This window comes from Pinus tabuliformis, chromosome X, assembly GCF_031772625.1.
Source record: "Pinus tabuliformis cultivar Carrire ecotype Pingquan chromosome X, CPIR1, whole genome shotgun sequence".
NCBI lineage: Eukaryota > Viridiplantae > Streptophyta > Pinopsida > Pinales > Pinaceae > Pinus > Pinus tabuliformis.
The window spans coordinates 640,316,598-640,325,832 of record NC_142308.1 but is presented as its reverse complement, the minus strand read 5'-3'; positions in this window follow the sequence as shown (position 1 = coordinate 640,325,832).

Here is a 9,235-nt window from a genome sequence, read left to right as displayed (position 1 = left end):
TCTATCAATAAAGCTATTTGAGTTTTCCTCCATATTCTTGTATATCTCAGAATCTTGTATTTATATATGCATTTCTATGGTTAATATAAATCTGATACCATATTGTTTATGGTTATAGATCTCTATGCTTTGATGGTGTTATGTTGCTCTGACTCTACAGGTGTTCTTTGAAGCGGGATAAGTAAGGAAGGAGTGGTGAAATTCTGTCAAAGGGGAAAGGAAACAAGCAAGGAGCCAAGTGAAAGATTGAGGTTGGTACTCTCTGCTTCTTTCTAATCTATCTCTCATAAAGGAAAACACAAGTGACTTTAGTTTGTTTGTTTCTAAGATAGCTACCCATCTTAGTGGGACTAGTAGCTCTGAATAGACACTAGTTTTCCCGATAACAAAATGGTGACTCCGCTGGGGAACGAATAGTTTGATTGCTTGTCTCTATTTGTTTTCTTCACAAACTATAGACGGAGCCTAAAGTTAAGCCAACTAGCCTTCGAACTGCATTTATTATGCAAGTTCAAAGTCAATCAATGCTACTTCACTCAATCTCCGGGTTTGTTTATGAACTAAACAACTCACTTGCAAACATCCTAAATGCCCTGGTGATAGCTCAAGTAACCTCATTAGATCAGCCCCTATACTTTTTTACTAACTATCATTAGGTCAGCATAAATCCCTGAACTAAGCTGCAAATTGTGACCAAAAACCAAGTTAAAGTCTCGTCCTTGGACCATCGTACTGTCTCGTTTTGGTAGACTAGATGCATCGCACCTCTCGTGTGCAGTAGGTGGGATGTATCCCTGTTTCCCTATGTTACAGGTGCGATGATTAGATAAGATTGTTTCTACCTCCAAATTTTGGTTTTTCTTCATTGTCTTCAGCTTTATTCAGGAGTCTTGTTGTCTATGATCAATATACCACTATTGAAACCCCCTTCCTTTGTATTATTCAGCATCAATTGTACAAAGAATTGTGAATTTTTTTATGTATTTTTCACCATTTACTGTTCTCCTTTACAAAAAGTAGCTTAACCGAACTGTCGTCTTTTGATTTGAAACTGTCACAAGTGTCACTTTCAGTCAAAGAAAAGAATCATACTCTTTTTTATAGTCGATTACACTATTACTGTTGTATTTGATATGAATTAATAGTATTTCAAGTGTTGAAAGTAGTTTTCAATTCAAAATCGCAAAGTGTCATTCTTGTCTTCCTTTCATTTTTTGAAAATAAAATTGTTAGTACTGTCGCTTTGAAAGAAAAGATCATTCAAATTTGTACTTAGCATTCCTTTTGTCATTCACACATTAAGAAATCGGAAAACAAATACATGCATGTGCATTTGCATTTAGACTACTTGTTGATTTTGATTTAGGACAGTGCATTCTAGTGTGTGCTCTCTACTCTATGTTGAAAGAATCTCGCTTCTCTTTCCTTAGTAGCTAGGATTTTCATTGCAAAAAGAAGAGTAAATGATTTTTTTATCATCTTAGATGGCGTATTTAGGAATTGTATATCTACATCATGCAGTGAACCTTAAAGGAAAACTTCTTAAGAAACATCAACTGTAAAATAAATTCAATGAACATAAAAATGCTTTGGAACCTAATGCACAACATCTAGAAGTCTAGGCTAGAGATGTATTCTAGTGTCATAAATCCTGGTAACTGTCGCCTTCATCGTAGGTTGGGTGATTCCTAGTCTTTGAGACGACAAGTGCCAGTACAAACTTGTGCTCCAACGTACCGTCGAGTATATATTGGGAGACCACAATAGGCCATATCCTTTATCCTTAGGAAGCCATGTCTGCCACCATATCGATCACAATGCACTTAACACAACATTCAGGAAGATTGATTGCCGTACCGTAAAAAGTATTATGTAGTTTTGCGATTGGTTTGGTAATCCCTCTGTCTAGATTTTTAGAGTAGTCTATTTCGTTCCTTTTTAGACTCCTTAAAGGAAAAGGTCCATCTGAGCACTTGTCACTTCAAGCTCATTAAAAGTCGAAGGTGACTAGAGTCATATTTAGCTTTTTCTCAACTCTTAAAAATTGAAAAATCAAGTTGTGTCAAAGCGTCATAAAATTTATTTTAATCGGAATAACGTCACTATTCCCTCATTGATCTTAGGTTGAAAAAATGGAGTCCACCAATCAAGGATTTCCCCTTGGGGGAAATCCTATTCCTTTCTCCTCTTGGGGAGATGTTGGTGCACCTCATATGGCCACATTGTGCCTTCCAGGACTGACAATTGGCCTGTCGATATCGCTCTTCTCGACCTCTGTCATTCAAAGCACCATGATTCCTGAGCTATCAAATCAACAACTAGATGATACTATAGTTACCCCCCAACCTTCTACCTTGTTTGTTTCTCCCTCTCCTTCTTCCTCCTCGCTTGGTGAAGCTAGTAAAACTGAAAACCAAGTAACTAAGAAGAAGAATAAAGGGAAGGAGAAGAAGAAGAGGGAGCCAACGACAAAAAGGGGCAATCGTACATTGTCTAGAAAAAATCCACACACTGCACTGTCCAAACGTACATCTCCATGTGTCATCTGCAAAGGGCAACACTATCATCAAGATTGTCCTTGCATCCCACGGATCTTAAGGGACTGGTCTCCCCGCTTGCACAATCCGGTGTCGTCAACCTTTGATGAGCATGTTGAGAGTACACCGTCAACCAGTGAAAACGAAGTCAATGGATAGAAAGGAAGATCTAAATTTCCTTGCAAACTGTGTGAAGGTGATCATGTCATCCACCATTGTCCCTTCCTAGACGAAGCTAAAAGATTCTTGGCTAACCGTCTTGCTTCACTGCAACGACTTCCTCTTGGATACAAGAAACTCTTGCCGAGTCCATCGCTAGTTGAAAATCCAACTAACACACCTTTGTTGTTGGTTGAAGCACCTATCATTGAAGATAAACCCTCTGAGTCCACATCGGACCAAAGTCGACAAATTGAGATGGAAGTCGACCCCATCTTGTCTTCAGAGGACCCACCTTCAGATGATATCATCACCAGAGAGAATGAGAATGACACTATTGAAATTCTTTTTGTAAACACAGACTCCGATGAACATGGGGGAAATCTACCTGTTCCTTTACCACAGGAAGGAAGCTCATCGGAGATGTATCTGGCCATTTATTTGATCCCACCACCAAGCAACCTAGCCGTTTCCTTTGATTGGAATCTACTAGGCAGACCCCATTTACCATCTAATGTACCATTCTGAATCATAGTGCAAACTTATAGAATGCTCATGGTTGGTACCATCATAGACAAAGGGGCTTCTGTGAGTATCCTTTCCTCAACTACTTGGAAAGTGCTTGGTTCGCCATCGCTTCTGCCTGAGATGCGAAATCTGATAGGCTTCGACAAAGGAACCAGTCGACCATTAGGGATCCTTCCAAATTTGCATATAACTTTTAGAAGGAAAGCCATTTATCTGAACGTGATGGTAGTCCAAGGACCTTTAGATTACAATCTACTCCTTGGGCATGACTAGATTTATAGCATGGGAGCTATTGTTTCCTCACTCTTTCGAGTGATGTGTTTTCTACATGAAGGCAGAGTGGTCCAGCTCATAGACCAGCTTTCATTCCTCAGTTCGAACATAGCTAATAGTCAAATTCCATCCCTAATTGGTCTTTTTGCGTAAGGAATATCTCATCAATCTCTAGTCTATCCACCTGATGAGCGCGAGTGATTCGGTGATTGTGACTGAAACCCAGGGGGGCATGCACCCTGGTTTGCTTCGGTAGGAGAACTTCAGGTATAGAGTAGGTTTCCGTGGAGGATATATGACTAGTTTGACACACCCGTCCATTCAGGAAAATGGGATTATACTTGAAAAAGATACCTCCGTCACAAGGTATGCCTTTCCTGACAAAGCAAATGTTTTGTTTGCAAATTGAAGGGTAACCTGGAAACTCTACTTTGCTATACCTGGGGCATGCAAACCCTTTTGCATGAAAGTGAAAAGCGACCATTTATCTTCTTATTTTGTAGGTTCTTAACCCTTTAAACACAAAGGATTGGTCATTCCTAGCTTACATAATAAAAGGATCCGAAGCAAAGTTTTGAATGGGGCAAGCTCCCTAAAAAATGAACCTATCGATGAGAGATCCTTATTATATGACTAGTACGAGGAGTTTTATGCGAAGTTCAAGCTCGTTAAAAAATAAACCTAGCAAGGAGCATATGTTCCACTAGAGTTTAAGCTCATTAAAAAATGAACCCACCTCTGGTAAATAACCATTGCAATCGCATAATTATCAGCTTTTGAGCCTTGGCCGTGTTCTTACCATCACCTCCACTCCTTTTTAGCTGATCATATCCCTCCATTTGATTGTTTACCCCTTTTGAGGAATAGTTGCAACGAGTGATCCTACTAGCCACCTTATTTACACTGTCGTGATTGAAAAAGTTCCAAACATTACCTCGAACCAGCTGTTATCTGAAAACATCACTCGTTCCTCAAAAAATGAGTCTCCTTTAAGCTCTTTTCATCTAACTCATAAAATATGAAAATATTGCGAGCAATTGGCCTCTCCAGCTCGTTAAATTGATTGGAAGTGCCATCCCTCCTCTATATTCTAATCTTTTTGGACCTCAGGGATTATTGCACAAAAAGATCGAGTGTTTGTCTTGTTCAGCTCGTTAAAACTATCGAAAAGTCATCCATTTCACATTGTTTTATACCTTTTCTGACTTAAGGGATTATATTACAAAAAAGGAATATTGGAGTTTCCTTTCCATCTCTTTTCAGACTCTCTAAAATTGAAAATAACCAAGTTATCCTTATTGTTAAACTCATTAAAACAATAGCGACAAACTTGTCCATGCAAACAAGAGCGAGTCTCACTGTCTCTAGGCTCATTAAAACATAGTGACAGGTTGGCCCGAAGGGAAAATTATAGAACAAGCATATGTTATCCTCCTCAAGCTTGAAAAAAATAAAGAGGTACTCGTCAGAAATGACTTGGGAAAAATTGGGAAGAAAAATTGAAGAAACTTTATTGGTAGCAAGTTGCTCTTGAACATGACACTTTCACTCCATCACCATGATTGAGCCGGGTTGGGTTATTCCGTTCACCAGTCATATCACCATTGGTCTACCGTACCATCAATTTTTTGGGTTAATGCTGCCAATCCATTTCAGTGTCGCTGATATGTTCAAGAGAAGTCACTCAGAGAATTCACCAGCCTAGCTTGTGTCTCATCCACTGCAATACCTTCACCCTTCATTCTTTCCTGATAGCCACCCTGAACCTTGTATCGTCAGATCGTTTTCAACTCCACAAAATCATTTGCTCTGTTTTGTGTCATAGATGTGGGATTCATTAGGGCTCTCCTATGACGGGTCAATTCTTGTCGACATCAGCTCATTATCCTAGAAGTTGGCTTGGGAACAACCCTTTCAATACTTTGAAGCTTGCATGCCTCAATGGAAAGTTTCTCACTTCCGGTGACAGGTTTACATCAATGGCCTTCGACCAAAATATTTTATGTGGTGTTTGACGTCAAGTCCCATTTTCACACCACGTGAATTGTACTACAATACCTTGAGGATCATTATCATTATTGGTGATTCCTCTTACGCCTGTTAACATCTTACATCATTGGCTGGTAATCAGGTGATGTCTTTCCATGTTTTACATCAGAACATCTTTTCACATGGACCGACTTGTACTTCGAGCGAAGATTGAACAAGTTTTGAAGACCCGAGATCTAGTTTCATCCATCTGAGCTGCAATATATTCAGGAAAATAAAGACATCAAATATACATCATTTCTGCACAAATATTCATCCAAACCAAAGGATGATGTCTCTACCAGTATCATCATTCTACTTCACAGATGGTTGTCTATCCTATGTACATAAAAATGAATTTATAAAGTTGAGCATGGGAATGCCCACCTCAACTAGATCATGAAAATATTACAAAGATAATGTATTCTATTGTATCTTATTACAGGTCACCTTCTAGTTCGAAAAACCTCAGATCTTCATGATAAAGCATTTCACCCGACATCAAAAATATTTATGACCTCATGCTTTAGGGGGCAACTGTTATAGACATATTTTGGCACTGCAACCCCAATCACATATGTCCATAAACCAAGGGCTTCTAAGTCCCTAAAAGTGTTGTTTCATACCCTAAAGGAGCAAGGTCAGCTGATTGCATCATCTCCTAGAAGTTCTCCCTGAAAAACTACTCAGAACTGGTCAAAATTAGACCATACAGACTGCTGAGTGCTAAGGGTGCGATGCATCTGACCTGCCACATGAAAAAAGTGCGATGCATACTGGAAAACCCTTCTGTAGGTTGTGATGAGTGAGAGCAAACAAATGGGAGAAGCAGTTTGCTAGGTGGAGACCCTGAGAATCTTCTAGAAGATGCTCATTTGACACTTGGCTCTCTGAATTCACCCAGGGATGTGTAAGAGATCATGGAATCTCCAAGTGGAACCAAGAACTATCAGAGAGATGACACTAATCAAAATCCCAGAAGCTGACTCACCCCCGTGCAAACATCTATATATGGATCCCTCATCCTAGAGATCCAAGGGCTGGACTTTCATAATTTGCAAGGAAGTGCTGTTGGTTTCTCTTTGAAGACATTATTGTGTGATCTTTCTTTGTATGAGGTGAAGAGGGCTTTCATGCTGGGAGGATGGCGCTGGGTCACACCAATGGGTTGTAATCCTCCTACTACTTCTATCTCTAAAGCTATTTGAGTTTTCCTCCATATTCTTGTATATCTTTGAAACTTGTATTGATATATGCATTTGTATGGTTAATATACATCTGATCCTATATTTTTTATGGTTATACATCTCTATGCTTTGATGTTATTATGCTACTTTGACTCTACAGGTGTTCTTTGAAGTGGGATAAGTAAGGAAGGAGTGGCGAAATTCTGTCAAAGGGGAAAGGAAGCAAGCATTGAGTCAAGTGAAAGATTGAGGCTAGTACTCTCTGCTTCTTTCTCATCTATCTCTCATAAAGGAAAAAACAAGTGACTTTAGTTTATTTGTTTCTAAGATAGCTACCTGTCTTAGTGGGACTAGCAGCTCTGAATAGACACTAGTTTTCCTGATAACACTCTTGCTTCAGCAAAAATAAATAAATCGAAAGGAATAATAAATAAGAGGGATTAATACTAAAAAACCAAGGGAATAATATTAAACCCTAGGGATAAATATTATAAACCCAAGGTATATAAACCCTAAGATAAATATTATAAACCCTAAAATAAACATGGTTGACCATGGTTTGCCATGCTTGATTTTCATATTGACACAATCTTTGTCACAATGCAACATTGGACCATGGTTTATTTTCATATTAAGACATGAATTTTCACATTGCGATGTTGCGCCATGGTTTACCATGGTTAATTTTAATATGGAGACAATTTTTTTCATAATGTGACATTGGACAATTGTTAATGCATATTGAGAAAATCTTTGTCACAATGTGATGTTGGACCATGGTTGACCATGATTGTAAACCAAAGGGATTTATATTAGGCTCAAGTATTAATATTATAAACCCTATGAATAATATTATACCCTAAGAATAAGAACCCTTAGATTAATAAACCCAAGGGATTGACGTTATAAACCCATGGTAATAATAAACCAAAACAATTAATACTAAAAACCAAATGGATAAATATTATAAACCGAAGGTACATAAAACTCAAGATAAATATTAATACAGGAAATTCAATGGATTATAAACACACCGGAAAAATATTTAACCCAAGGGAACAATATTAAACCCTATTGAATAATATAAAGTGAAAATATATAAACCCCAACAAAAATATTATACAATGTCTAATAAACATGTGAGTCCATGTCTAGTGATGGTTGATTTCCATTTTGATACAATATTTTGAACAAAGGGACGATGGACAATTGTCAACCATTAAGCCCTAACATTAATACTATAAACATAAAGAGTATTAGTACATTAAAAACCATTAACACATTAATATAATCCATTATTATCAATAGAGTAATATTAATACATTATAAACCATTAATAAATTTTAAAACATTAATATTTATACATCAATAGTATAAACCTCAAGAATACTAATAAATTAAAACCCAAGGGATTATAAATCCAAGGGAATGAAATTAAACCTAAGGGACAAATACTGTAAACCCAAGGTATGTAAACCCAAGAGAATAATAAACCCAAAGGAATAATACTAAAACCATAAGGGATTATGAACCCAAGCAAATAATATTAAATCGAAGGTATTAATATTATAAACCCAAGTTATATATTTATAACATAGATATTATAAACCCTAAAATAAACATGTTTGACCATGGTTGATTTCCATATTGAGAGAGCCATTGTCACAATGTCACATTCATGATAACATTCAAGTGAAGGCAACAATATAAACCTAAGATATATAAACCCTAAGATATATATTATAAACCCATAAATAAACATGTTTGACCATGGTCAATTTTCATTTTAAGACATTTATCACAATACGACTTTGGACCATGTCTAACCATGGTTCAACCATTAAATTAATAAACCTTTAGATTAATATCAATGTTATAGTTTAAATGTTATTATGTAAATAAAATTAAATAAATAATAATAATAATAATAATAATAATAATAATAATTATTATTATTATTATTATTATTGTTATTGAATGTTAATTTAAATGTTATTGTTATTATTAACCATAATTTTTATTTAGATTTTCTTTAAAAAAATATTTTTTTTATGATAATAAAAATTATAAACTAATAAAAACTATTTAAAAATCTAAAATAAACCATTAAAAAATGTATAAAATTTATGGTATACTTATTATAAAACTATTTATGATAATATTTATTTTATTTATGAAGATAATTATTAGAATCTAAAATTATAAAAACCAAAACAAAATTATACGGGAATCGCTTTTGCTTTCTATTCCTCTAGCTACTAAGATGTTTCAGTCAGGTTGTCTCTTGCGTGCCCATGGATTCAGCAATAGTGATAAAGGTTAACCTATTCGGGAATCTCTGGATCTATGCTAATATTTAAAAAACCTAAAAACTTAAATATATAAAACCATATATATTTATAAAGTTAAAAAAAAAAAGCAAACCCTAATATTAAAAACCTAAATAACTTAAAGTAATAAAATCTTAAAATATAAAACCTAAAATTATAAAAAATATTTTTATTAGTATTTAGTAACCTAACA